This window comes from Dermacentor andersoni, chromosome 1, assembly GCF_023375885.2.
Source record: "Dermacentor andersoni chromosome 1, qqDerAnde1_hic_scaffold, whole genome shotgun sequence".
Lineage (NCBI taxonomy): Eukaryota > Metazoa > Arthropoda > Arachnida > Ixodida > Ixodidae > Dermacentor > Dermacentor andersoni.
The window spans coordinates 219,728,904-219,741,571 of NC_092814.1; the positions used below are offsets into that span (position 1 = coordinate 219,728,904).

Consider the following 12,668-nt stretch of genomic DNA (forward strand, 5'->3'; position numbering starts at 1 on the left):
GCACCACTGTAGGTTAAATGAGGCGTACAACTCCTGCGGGACCCGCCGTGGTTGCTCAGTGGTTATGGTGTTAGACTGCTGAGCACGAGGTCGCGGGATCGGACCCCGACCACGGCGGCCGCATTTCGATGGGGGCGAAATGCGAAAACACCCGTGTACTTAGAATTAAGTGCACGTTAAAGAACCCCAAGTGGTCGAAATTTTCGGAGTCCTCCACTACGGCGTGCATAATCAGAAAGTGGTTTTGTCACGTAAAAGCCCACAATTTATTTTAAATTTAACTCATGCGCGGACGGTACAGTATCCGCCTCCCGTGCAAGAGGACCGTGATTCAAATCCCGGACCGCAGAATTCTCCACCGGAAAATACCAGAAAAAAAAAACAACAACCGTGTGTTGAGAAAATTGCACAAACAGGCCTGGAGTGCGGCCTGATCCCGGTGACCAGAACCGGTAACGCACTCTCTCACCAGAGCAGGATTGGCCACCCTGGTGCAGTACTTGGCCACAACCTCCTATATGAATACAACAATCGAACCCCGGCCCTCAGTCCCCAGCAGCCGCGAAGCAACTGACCACGGCGGCGGTCAGATCTGTGACGCTGCAGAGGGTGCTAAGAATACCTGGCTCCGGACAGGCCGCCATTGGAATCTGAACCTGGCAACGTTTAACGTTAGAACGCTATCTAGTGAGGCGAGTCTAGCAGTGTTATTGGAGGAATTAGAGGGTAGTAAATGGGATATAATAGGGCTCAGTGAGGTTAGGAGGACAAAAGAAGCATATACAGTGCTAAAAAGCGGGCATGTACTGTGTTACCGGGGCTTAGCGGAGAGACGAGAACTAGGAGTCGGATTCCTGATTAATAAGGAAATAGCTGGTAACATACAGGAATTCTATAGCATTAACGAGAGGGTGGCATGTCTTGTTGTGAAACTTAATAAGAGGTACAAAATGAAGGTTGTACAGGTCTACGCTCCTACATCTAGTCATGATGACCAGGAAGTCGAAAGCTTTTATGAAGACGTAGAATCGGCGATGGGTAAAGTCAAAACAAAATACACTATACTGATGGGCGACTTCAATGCCAGGGTAGGCAAGAAGCAGGCTGGAGACAAGTCAGTGGGGGAATATGGCATAGGCTCTAGGAATAGCAGAGGAGAATTATTAGTAGAGTTTGCAGAACAGAATAATATGCGTATAATGAATACCTTTTTCCGCAAGCGGGTTAGCCGAAAGTGGACGTGGCGGAGCCCGAATGATGAGACTAGAAATGAAATCGACTTCATACTCTGCGCGAACCCTGGCATCATTCAAGATGTAGACGTGCTCGGCAAGGTACGCTGCAGTGACCACAGGATGGTAAGAACTCGAATTAGCCTAGACTTGAGGAGGGAACGAAAGAAACTGGTACACAAGAAGCCAATCAATGAGTTAGCGGTAAGAGGAAACTAGAGGAATTCCGGATCAAACTACAGAACAGGTATTCGGCTTTAACTCAGGAAGAGGACCTTAGTGTTGAAGCAATGAACGACAATCTCATGGGCATCATCAAGGAGTGCGCAATAGAAGTCGGTGGTAACGCCGTTAGACAGGAAACCAGTAAGCTATCGCAGGAGACGAAAGATCTGATCAAGAAACGCCAATGTATGAAAGCCTCTAATCCTACAGCTAGAATAGAACTGGCAGAACTTTCTAAGTTAATCAACAAGCGTAAGACAGCGGACATCAGGAACTATAATATGGATGGAATTGAACAGGCTCTCAGGAAAGGAGGAAGCCTAAAAACAGTGAAGAAGAAACTAGGAATAGGCAAGAATCAGATGTGTGCGTTAAGAGACAAAGCCGGCAATATCGTTACTAATATGGACGAGATAGTTCAAGTGGCTGAGGAGTTCTATAGAGATTTATACAGTACCAGTGGCACCCACGACGATAGTGGAAGAGAGAATAGCCTAGAGGAATTCGAAATCCCACAGGTAACGCCAGAAGAAGTAAAGAAAGCCTTAGGAGCTATGCAAAGGGGGAAGGCAGCTGGGGAGGATCAGGTAACAGCAGATTTGTTGAAGGATGGTGGTCAGATTGTTCTAGAGAAACTGGCCACCCTGTATACGCAATGCCTCATAACCTCGAGCGTACCGGAATCTTGGAAGAACGCTAACATAATCCTAATCCATAAGAAAGGGGACGCCAAAGACTTGAAAAATTATAGACCGATCAGCTTACTGTCCGTTGCCTACAAAGTATTTACTAAGGTAATCGCAAATAGAATCAGGAACACCTTAGACTTCTGTCAACCAAAGGACCAGGCAGGATTCCGTAAAGGCTACTCAACAATAGACCATATTCACACTATCAATCAAGTGATAGAGAAATGTGCAGAATATAACCAACCCTTATATATAGCTTTCATTGATTACGAGAAAGCGTTTGATTCAGTCGAAACCTCAGCAGTCATGGAGGCATTACGGAATCAGGGTGTAGATGAGCCATATGTAAAAATACTGGAAGATATCTATAGCGGCTCCACAGCCACCGTAGTCCTCCACAAAGAAAGCAACAAAATCCCTATAAAGAAAGGCGTCAGACAGGGAGATACGATATCTCCAATGCTATTCACAGCATGTTTACAGGAGGTATTCAGAGGCCTGGAGTGGGAAGAATTGGGGATAAAAGTTGATGGAGAATACCTTAGCAACTTGCGATTCGCTGATGATATTGCCTTGCTTAGTAACTCAGGAGACCAATTGCAATGCATGCTCACTGACCTGGAGAGGCAAAGCAGAAGGGTGGGTCTGAAAATTAATCTGCAGAAAACTAAAGTACTGTTTAACAGTCTCGGAAGAGAACAGCAGTTTACGATAGGTAGCGAAACACTGGAAGTGGTAAGGGAATACATCTACTTAGGGCAGGTAGTGACCACGGATCCGGATCATGAGACTGAAATAACCAGAAGAATAAGAATGGGTTGGGGTGCGTTTGGCAGGCATTCTCAAATCATGAACAGTAGGTTGCCACTATCCCTCAAAAGGAAAGTGTACAACAGCTGTGTGTTACCAGTACTCACATATGGGGCAGAAACCTGGAGGCTTACGAAAAGGGTTCTGCTGAAATTGAGAACGACGCAACGAGCTATGGAAAGAAGAATGATGGGTGTAACGTTAAGGGATAAGAAAAGAGCAGATTGGGTGAGGCAACAAACGCGGGTAAACGACATCTTAGTTGAAATCAAGAAAAAGAAATGGGCATGGGCCGGACATGTAATGAGGAGGGAAGATAACCGATGGTCACTAAGAGCTACGGACTGGATTCCAAGAGAAGGGAAGCGTAGCAGGGGGCGGCAGAAAGTTAGGTGGGCAGATGACATTAAGACGTTTGCAGGGACAACATGGCCACAATTAGTACATGACCGGGGCAGTTGGAGAAGTATGGGAGAGGCCTTTGCCCTGCAGTGGGCGTAACTAGGCTGATGATGATGATGACCAATCCCTCCAAAATATTACACAGACGCACGCACGCACGCACGTGCACAGCACACACGCCAAAAGGAAACGGCGACGCGCTCACAGGAAGCGCCTGACAAAAAAAAAAAAAAGAAAAAAAAGGAAAAGTGTGGGGAACCGAGGTCGTTTGCGCTGTCGCATCTCCCTCTCCCAGAAGGAATGAAGAGGTTCTTGGAAAGCAGGGACGGGCGATTCTCTCTGTCAGCATCAGCTCCCACCAGCGAGGACGGGGCGAGAAAGCGAAGCGGGACTTTCCTTGCTGTCTATTTTTTCTTCGTCACGCTCACCGCCGGCTGCCCGCAGGGGCGCAGGCGAGTTCCCGCCAAATGGCGCGGGGGCGCAAGCAGTTGCGTGAGTTGCCGCCAAATGCTAGCTCTGGATGCCAGCTCGTTCCGCGTCTCTTGGTAGACTAGTTGGTGCATTTCTGTTATCATGGACTGCGCATAGAAACGCAAACTACACAAAAGTGACTAGGACAAAAACAGCGCAAGCCCTTTCCATGCAGTGGAGCCGCCGTATCTCGCCGTTCAAGATATGCGTACTCGTAAGTGGCATTTTAATTTCACGTTGTGTAATGCATGACTGTCTTTTTCATGTGAACAAAACTCGCTTTGTATTGCGTAAATGGTTTTGCAACGTATGATAAGCTCCTTGTCTTTTGGGCTTATTTTTTCTGACAGGAAAAAAAAAAAAAGAGGCTTTATATGAGAACGATCAAGCGTTCGAGAGTTGGGACAGGGAAATGTGAGACGTACTTTCATGTATATATTTCTAATATTATTTTTTCGTCTTGTATTTTCCTTAATTTTTCTCAAGGAAACACTGGAACGACACTGCTTAAATTGAAGCACAGTGTGCGAATGACCTGCTACGCTCGGAACTGTCGCCACCATTCGGGAAGAAATCAGGTAAGACGCTTGTCTGGTTGTCATTGCGGACAAGTCATAATTAATTAGAAGTTGCTTTCGTTCCTTCCCACAGATGAAAAAACAAAACTGTATATGCCTGTACGATATACGTCTGGTGCATTGCAGGTAGGAATGGATTGTGTGTGGCACATCTCCGCATGTGAACTAGAGTAGATCTAGGAACATCAGACAAGAAGCCGCGTATGTGAAACCCTGCGGATAGCCCATATGTAAGTTGTTCCTCAATTTTTCTGTTGTTGTATTTTCGTAGTTTACGTGTAATACTTTGTCACCGCGGTCTCGACGTTATGTATACCTATACATTTGTCTCGTGGCAGTCTGCGTGCTATTTTGTTTGTGCAACTGTGTTGTATTCATTTATCGCGCTGCCTGGATGTTTTTTTTTTTTTTTTAATGATATTCTGAGCCAAGCCAGTAAATCTATCCTTCCTGTCCTCATGTTTCCTTGGGCGGCTCTAAAGTGTATCTTAGAGGAATATTTAGCTTCAGATTCCCGCATGGAACAGATGGTGATTGACATGCTGTGTTTTCTTTTTAGAGAAACTATGTATTCATGTTTATATTTGGCTGATTTTCATTTTGTCATTCATACAATACCGCAGCCATATATCGTTCTGTCATAGAACGTTGTTTCTAGATATATTTGTTTTATGTGGTTAAAACATTTAAAACGAGAGCGATCATATTTCTTATCCTGACCATTATTTTTTACAGACCACGATAACCACGTATTTGGATGTCTGGTTTAGCTCTACATGCGCTGGTTCGTGCAGGTGAACTTTTTTTCGAGATACGGAGGAACGGACATCGGTCATGCCGTGCGCACTCTTCTGCAGGGCATACTTACAAATGAAGCTGCACTGCAGTTCAGCTGGAAAGGGTCGCAGGGGAGGAAGCACGCCTTCGTGAAGCTCCCGGCCATCACGAATCTCATTCTAAGTAAGAAATATGGCATAACAATCAGCTTTCTTGTGCACGTTGCGAACATCGGTACCAACTGCATGCTTCGTTTTTTTTTTTCTTCATTCAAACAAGCTGCTGCCTATTGCATCTTGCTGCGTCCAGTATTAGCACTTTCTTTAATAAAATAATGCTGTAATAAGTGAGTTCTACTTGCGGCGTCCATATTTTGTCACTGCTTTTGAGAAGTTTGTTTTGCTTCACCATATAATATATGCTGTATATGCTGTTTCTGTTTTAACCCATGTATGCAAACTGTTTTCTGCAAAACATAGACCTATCATCGTTGCCATCATGTCAGCAAGTATATGTATCATGCCATAAACTTCCCCTCTTGCCTCTCCAGACATTTACCTATTCACCTCCTTGTGCCGCTTGGCGCTCCGGGCTCCGGCGCGTTCTTTGTCTCAGCGTTTCAACTTGGCTGTTTCATGCAGTGCTCACGGGAAGCAACAAGACGGATCGTGGTGTAAATAGCCGCACTACCAGTAGTGCGGCTACCAGCCGCACTACCGACACAGTAGCCACTGTGTATGCGTGTTTTGTTATGGTTCCGTGTTGAGTTCCCCCTATTGCTAACGACATATAAATTATACACTATCCGGTACTTACACGATTTGTGTCGTCCAGCCACTCTTCCTGACATCTTCGATACTGATTTGCACGTCCCTAATATTACTTTGTTATCGTTTCTTTATCTGGCTTATGATCTTTTTTATTGTTTCATTTCTTCAAATGGAATGCGACTAACCAACTGAACTATAAAGCGGGGGCAGCTTTCTTATATGTGCCGCTTTATTGCAGCATCTGTGAGGAGCACCTTCCCAGACGCTTCACTAGCTTCAGTGGCTGGAGTCACGAAACGCTGGTTAGTCGGAGCAGCTGACAGGGATGGAGGCCGGAACGAGAGAAGGCGTCGTGACCCCGCTTCAAGCCCACCATGAACTAGCATTTGAAACTTTTGTGAACGTGTGGGTGTATACATATCCAAGACAAATACAAGAAATAAAGACCTGCATAAGAACATTTTGTCTGGCATTTATGTGGCATGAAAAGTACAAAAAAGCGTTGGCTTTCGTCTGGTACTTCTATGCCGGCCACCACACAAGCGTGATGCGTGATGCGCATGCTGTTGTAAGTGCATGATGCAAATGCTACGATTATTCGGGGCGTCAAAAGCAACGTCGGCTTTCAGCACCGGGCCGGTGCAATGCCGACCATTATTGTCGTCAGGGCCATGGCTGGCCCGCGTGTGGCATGCGCTTGGCTGCGTTGGAAAAAAAGAATGGCCCTACGGCTGGCCGACTGACTACGTACCTAAAGCCTTGGTAGGCCCTCGTATGGGACGCCGTCGGCCAAGTCGGCCACAGTGGTCGGGCCTACATCGATTGCCGACGATCGGCCGACGTTAGGCCAATGTCAATCCCCAAAGCTGGGCCGCCCTCGGTTGCCGAGGTCGGGCCAACCGTTTTGCAGTCGGCCGGAGACGTCGGGCCGACTTTTTGCCGCGGTCTTTTTGTTGCTTGGGTCAGCAGTGAACCCCCTTTTTTCTTGTTCATTACATAACTAGGGTCTCGAATCCGGCAACATTCATGGCTTCAGGTAGCATGCATATATATATATATATATATATATATATATATATATATGGAGACAGAGAGGTGCAGATCATTTGCGGTTTGCCCCCCCCCCCCCCCCTCCCCCCTCTTTCGAGAAATCGTTGGTACGCCACTGACATAAGTAATCGCTTCATGACGGGGTAGTCTCATGAGAATATTAAAAAGGATAGGAGAAAGGACTGAGCTTCGCGATACTCATTTTGTTTGTTTACACCTAGAAGACGAGAAGCCGCTTTTGTAGCAATAGAATTCTCTTTCACTTAAAAATGAGTCAATCCACTTTACTCTATATACCCAGGAACACCACAGAATGTTAGCCGATTTATCAATACAGTGTGCTCCACGGTATATCGTATGATACAGCGATATCGAGCGTCACTAAGGTAGCCTATTGCATAATGACATCGAGCGAGTGGGCATGCCAGATGGAGCAGCCGGCCCTGAAACCAATCTGACAGGGACTAAGAAATGAATTATCATTAAAAAAAATCGTGATACGAAGGTAAAGCCTCTCAATTAACTTTACTACGGTTGACATAAGCGCAATAGGCCTAATGTTGTCCCATGTATGCCCTCCCCCTTCTTTATTAGGCAGCATTATTACTTTGGCAAGCTTCCATTGCCACGGAATCCAAGCAGTCTTAATTGAATAATTTACCAGGTCTAAAAGAACGTTAAGAGATTGACCTTGAGTGACCTTGAGCCAAAGCCAGATCCGTTATCCAAGCACTCAAACGAGAACATCCGGAAAAGTTACCAGAACAAAACGAGATCTTCCGGGCAGCTAGTCAAGACCGCATTACATGCGCTTATAGTTACTTCCCAAACAAGTTACAAAAGATGTTACTTCCGAGTTCTTCCTAATGTTTGTTCATAATATCACTCGAGCTGTAACGTCCAGTACGCTGAAGTTTTATTTGTCAATTTCAATAGCGACGTTGAAAAGACAGATACAGCTGTCATGTTTTGGCGCTGAGAGCTCTTTTCAACGCCAGCGGTCCGCGAGTTCCGCGGCGCTTCCGGCCCGCCGCGAATGGCCGTTTGACCGACACGATACTTGCAATGAGGTTCTGTCTGTGACAGGAAACTATTGCGTCCATATGGACCAGTGCACAGCATCGCGTGGTGCGGTGTGATGTGGTGAGGTGTGGCGTTGCGATCATGCACTTAACCAATTTTAAGATTGTGGCTAGTATAATCTCCAAGCAATCTACCTTGCCGCTAGTCAATTTCATGCTTCCATCTACTCTCGATTACGGGGGAGCCAGCATTTTTTTTTTTTCGTTTGCTTGGTTTGCGACCGTAGTGTTACCCGGGCATGTCTTCGCGCGCAGGCTCGTTTGCATTGCTCCCTGTGCAGTCTGTTTGTTTATTAACTTAGTGCAAATGGCATTGGCGTGCCTACAGTGAGCGATACTGTTGATGTTCAGGCACTCATTCTTACAAGACACTTGCGGGATCACACTTGGTCTGGCTGCTTAAAATCGGACAACGAGCCGAAACCGCTAGAACGATCACTCCTAAAAGGATCACGATTTGCGGTTCGTTCATCACGAAGAAAGTTGGGCGAGTGCACTATACAGCTGTCACGGGGGCACTTTCGATCGCGAACTAGCTCGATTCAGATATATCTACATTCGGACCGAACGCTGCTTAACAGTCATTTCCAATCGCATATTTGACGTTGACCGTCCTTACCCCAAATATGATCTAAACGTTTGATTCGGATTGACCTTGCAATCACTAATGAAAGTAGAGAAGCCTGTCCATGAACGTTGGTGTTTTAGAGGTTCAAGGTTCCCAGTAGTTGCCCGTGTCTCGCTGTGCCTGCTTGTGTGGACGGCAGGAATAATTTGGGCACAGGTATACTGTTCATGATACCGTCCGTGTAGAGTGGTGTAAATTTGTTCGCTTATCACTTGTAATTTTCTTGCTATAGAAACGAAGGAATTAGTTCACATTCTTATCTAAAGTGGATGCGTGCTTTTGTCTTGACGGGCAAATCGACGATATATAATCATTCAATCAAGTTTTGTTTTTTAACGCTGCAGCTGGGTTAACATTGGAAAATCAATTACTGGAACAGAGATCTACCGACTCCGCATGGACGATGAACCAATCGATCGTCGCATGGCACACCTAGTACACGTTGCAACGGACAGAATAATTAAATTTGAGCACTACAGAGGATGGATGCGCTTAACCATACCACAACAATATGAATACAGACCGAAACTGTGTAGCGGCCGCACACAAGATGCGACACAAGAGTGCGACCGTTCTACACCAAATGATTTCACGCAAGCGCTTTCTAGGAATGGGCGCCTGTCTCGTGTGTCGCGGTGGGATAACCAAAAGTTAGTGCTTCGCCTTATCTGATGGTAAGTACAAAAAAAAAAAATTGTTCGCCCTCCCGTAATCGACAGTGGACGTAAGCATGAAATGGCACCAGCAAACAAGATTGGTTGGAGATGATACTAGCCACAATCTTAAAATGGATGTAGTGCATGTTCGCAATGCCACACCACGCCATACTGTGCACTGGTCCATATGGACGCTGCCCAGCTAGAAAAAAATTGGAGGACGCTTAAGCTTCGCCTTCAAGAGTGGAACGCGATAGCGTTCCCGTCGACCCGCCAAGGGGTGTAAGACATTGCGCTACGGCGCAGCGATCACTTATGAGGCGCCCTGCATCGGATTTGCACCCACCAATCACGCGGTGAGCGCCGAGCAGCGCAGCGTTCGGCGCGGCAACGAAACGTGCGCCTGAGCAAGCGGAACGAACCAAAGAACTCGGTGTCTCGGAGGGAGAAATTATCTACGCGAGCCAAACGTCGTGATCAGCACGGAAAGCCGGGCTGACGCCTCGATGGGATCGTCCTCTATCTCGCTTGGGAGCACCACGCAGACGCATGACTCCTCGGAAGCAGCTCGGCACACATCGCAGGGGACGCTTTCCCACCAGACGCGCTACGGCGCAGCGATCAGGTCAGAGGCGTCCCGCATCGGACGCTGCACCTAGGAATCGCGCTGTGAGCGGAAAGAGGAGCCACGTCGCCAAAACGCGAGGGTGCGAGTGACGAGTGAAGTTGGAAGGGAAGAGAGCCAGAAAACTTGTTAAACGCAAGGGTAGTGGGGCATCCTCGCACCGGTCCCCGCACGGCCCGAAGGGGAGAAGCGGGCGAGTGGCGCTCCACGTGTCGGGGCAGCGCCGCACACTGCGAGGAGGGGGTCTTGCGGGCCGCTGGCGTTCAGTGCTCAGTGCCAAAAAGATGACAAGGAAGTATATAGTGTCCTGTACCTGCCTTTTGAACGTCGCCATCGGAAATTACAAATAAGACCTCAGCGTACTGGAATATTGGGATATTGGATATTAGGGATATTGTGAACAAACATTAAAAACTTGGAAGTAATATATGTTGTAACTTGTTTGGGCAGTAACTAGCGAGTGTAATGCAGTCCTGTATAGAAGGCTGGCGGCCAGAGACCACATTATTTTATGTCTTGACGGGTTGCCTTGATGACCTCGTATTCTTCTCGTAAACAGCTCTGGTTTTTGGCTCAAGGAGGTCGCCGCCAATAACAGCTAAAATAATTTCATTTTTAAAATCCTTCGCGGTCTTTTGGCAGGGCGCTGCAGTTTCATCTGTTGTTTTCGGCTTCATCATCAGCCTGGTTACGCCCACTGCAGGGCAAAGGCCTCTCCCATACTTCTCCAACAACCCCGGTCATGTACTAATTGTGGCCCTGTCGTCCCTGCAAACTTCTTAATCTCATCCACCCACCTAACTTTCTGCCGCCCCCTGCTATGCTTCCCTTCCCTTGGAATCCAGTCCGTAACCCTTAATGACCATCGGTTATCTTCCCTCTTCATTACATGTTCTGCCCATGCCCATTTCTTTTTCTTGATTTCAACTAAGATGTCATTAACTCGCATTTGTTCCCTCACCCAATCTGCTCTTTTCTTATCCCTTAACGTTACACCCATCATTCTTCTTTCCATAGCTCGTTGCGTTGTCCTCAATTTAAGTAGAACCCTTTTTGTAAGCCTCCAGGTTTCTGCCCCGTAGGTGAGTACTGGTAAGACACAGCTATTATACACTTTTCTCATGAGGGATAATGGCAACCTGCTGTTCATGATCTGAGAATGCCTGCCAAACGCACCCCAGCCCATTCTTATTCTTCTGATTATTTCCGTCTCATGATCCGGATCCGCCGTCACTACCTGCCCTAAGTAGATGTATTCCCTTATCACTTCCAGTGCCTCGCTACCTATTGTAAATTGCTGTTCCCTTCCGAGACTGTTAAACATTACTTTAGTTTTCTGCAGATTAATTTTTAGGCCCACTCTTCTGCTTTGCCTCTCCAGGTCAGTGAGCATGCATTGCAATTGGTCCCCTGAGTTACTAAGCAAGGCAATATCATCAGCGAATCGCAAGTTACTAAGGTATTCTCCATTAACTTTTATCCCCAATTCTTCCCAATCCAGGTCTCTGAATACCTCCTGTAAACACGCTGTGAATATCATTGGAGAGATCATATCTCCCTGCCTGATGCCTTTCTTTATTGGGATTTTGTTGCTTTCTTTATGGAGGACTACGGTGGCTGTGGAGCCGCTATACATATCTTTCAGTATTTTTACATACGGCTCGTCTACACCCTGATTCCGTAATGCCTCCATGACTGCTGAGGTTTCGACAGAATCAAACGCTTTCTCGTAATCAATGAAAGCTATATATAAGGGTTGGTCATATCCCGCACATTTCTCTATCACCTGATTGATAGTGTGAATATGGTCTATTGTTGAGTAACCTTTACGGAATCCTGCCTGGTCCTTTGCTTGACAGAAGTCTAAGGTGTTCCTGATTCTATTTGCGATTACCTTAGTAAATAGTTTGTAGACAACTGACAGTAAGCTGATCGGTCTATAATTTTCAAGTCCTTGGCGTCCCCTTTCTTATGGATTAGGATTATGTTAGCGTTCTTCCAAGATTCCGGTACGCTCGAGGTCATGAGGCATTGCGTATACAGGGTGGCCAGTTTCTCTAGAACAATTTGCCCACCATCCTTCAACAAATCTGCTGTTACCTGATCCTCCCCAGCTGCCTTCCCCCTTTGCATAGCTCCCAAGGCTTTCTTTACTTCTTCCGGCGTTACCTGTGGGATTTTGAATTCCTCTAGACTATTCTCTCTTCAATTATCGTCGTGGGTGCCACTGGTACTGTATAAATCTCTATAGAACTCCTCAGCCACTTGAACTATCTCATCCCGGCTTTCGGCTTACCTAGCAGCAAATAACAGCAGCATCTCCTTCCACCACCCGAGGGCAATTTGTAGGCAGTGAGGGCAGGCAAGGGTTATAACCAAGTAATTTCTGCCATGTTTATAACTTCGTTATAGTGAGATATTTTACTGAAATATTAACAAGGAGGAAAAGCCAAACTCGAAATCCACCAAGTAACTCCGCAACAGTTTTGTGAGTTGTGAAGAACAATATTCCTTGCAGGCAGATGCCTAAACGAAAGTTTAACACAGCACAGGTTAAGTAAAACAAGTCATTGGACACCACTGTTTGAAGAACCTTATCTTGTAGGTATGCATGCTAATGAATGCAAATAATGGAAGCTTTGTAGATGAAAAGGCTGTGTGGTCCTTCTGTTG

The 12,668-nt window shown here is 46.4% G+C and overlaps 1 long non-coding RNA gene across 1 annotated transcript; it reads left to right on the plus strand.

Annotated features, from left to right (window-relative positions):
- The first annotated feature begins 3,402 nt into the window (after window positions 1–3,402).
- On the plus strand, window positions 3,403–6,407 carry LOC140219513 (uncharacterized). Its single transcript, XR_011895830.1, has 5 exons — window positions 3,403–4,043; window positions 4,316–4,407; window positions 4,481–4,533; window positions 5,143–5,367; window positions 6,193–6,407. It is a non-coding gene; the product is annotated as an uncharacterized lncRNA (long non-coding RNA).
- The last annotated feature ends 6,261 nt before the right edge of the window (window positions 6,408–12,668 follow it).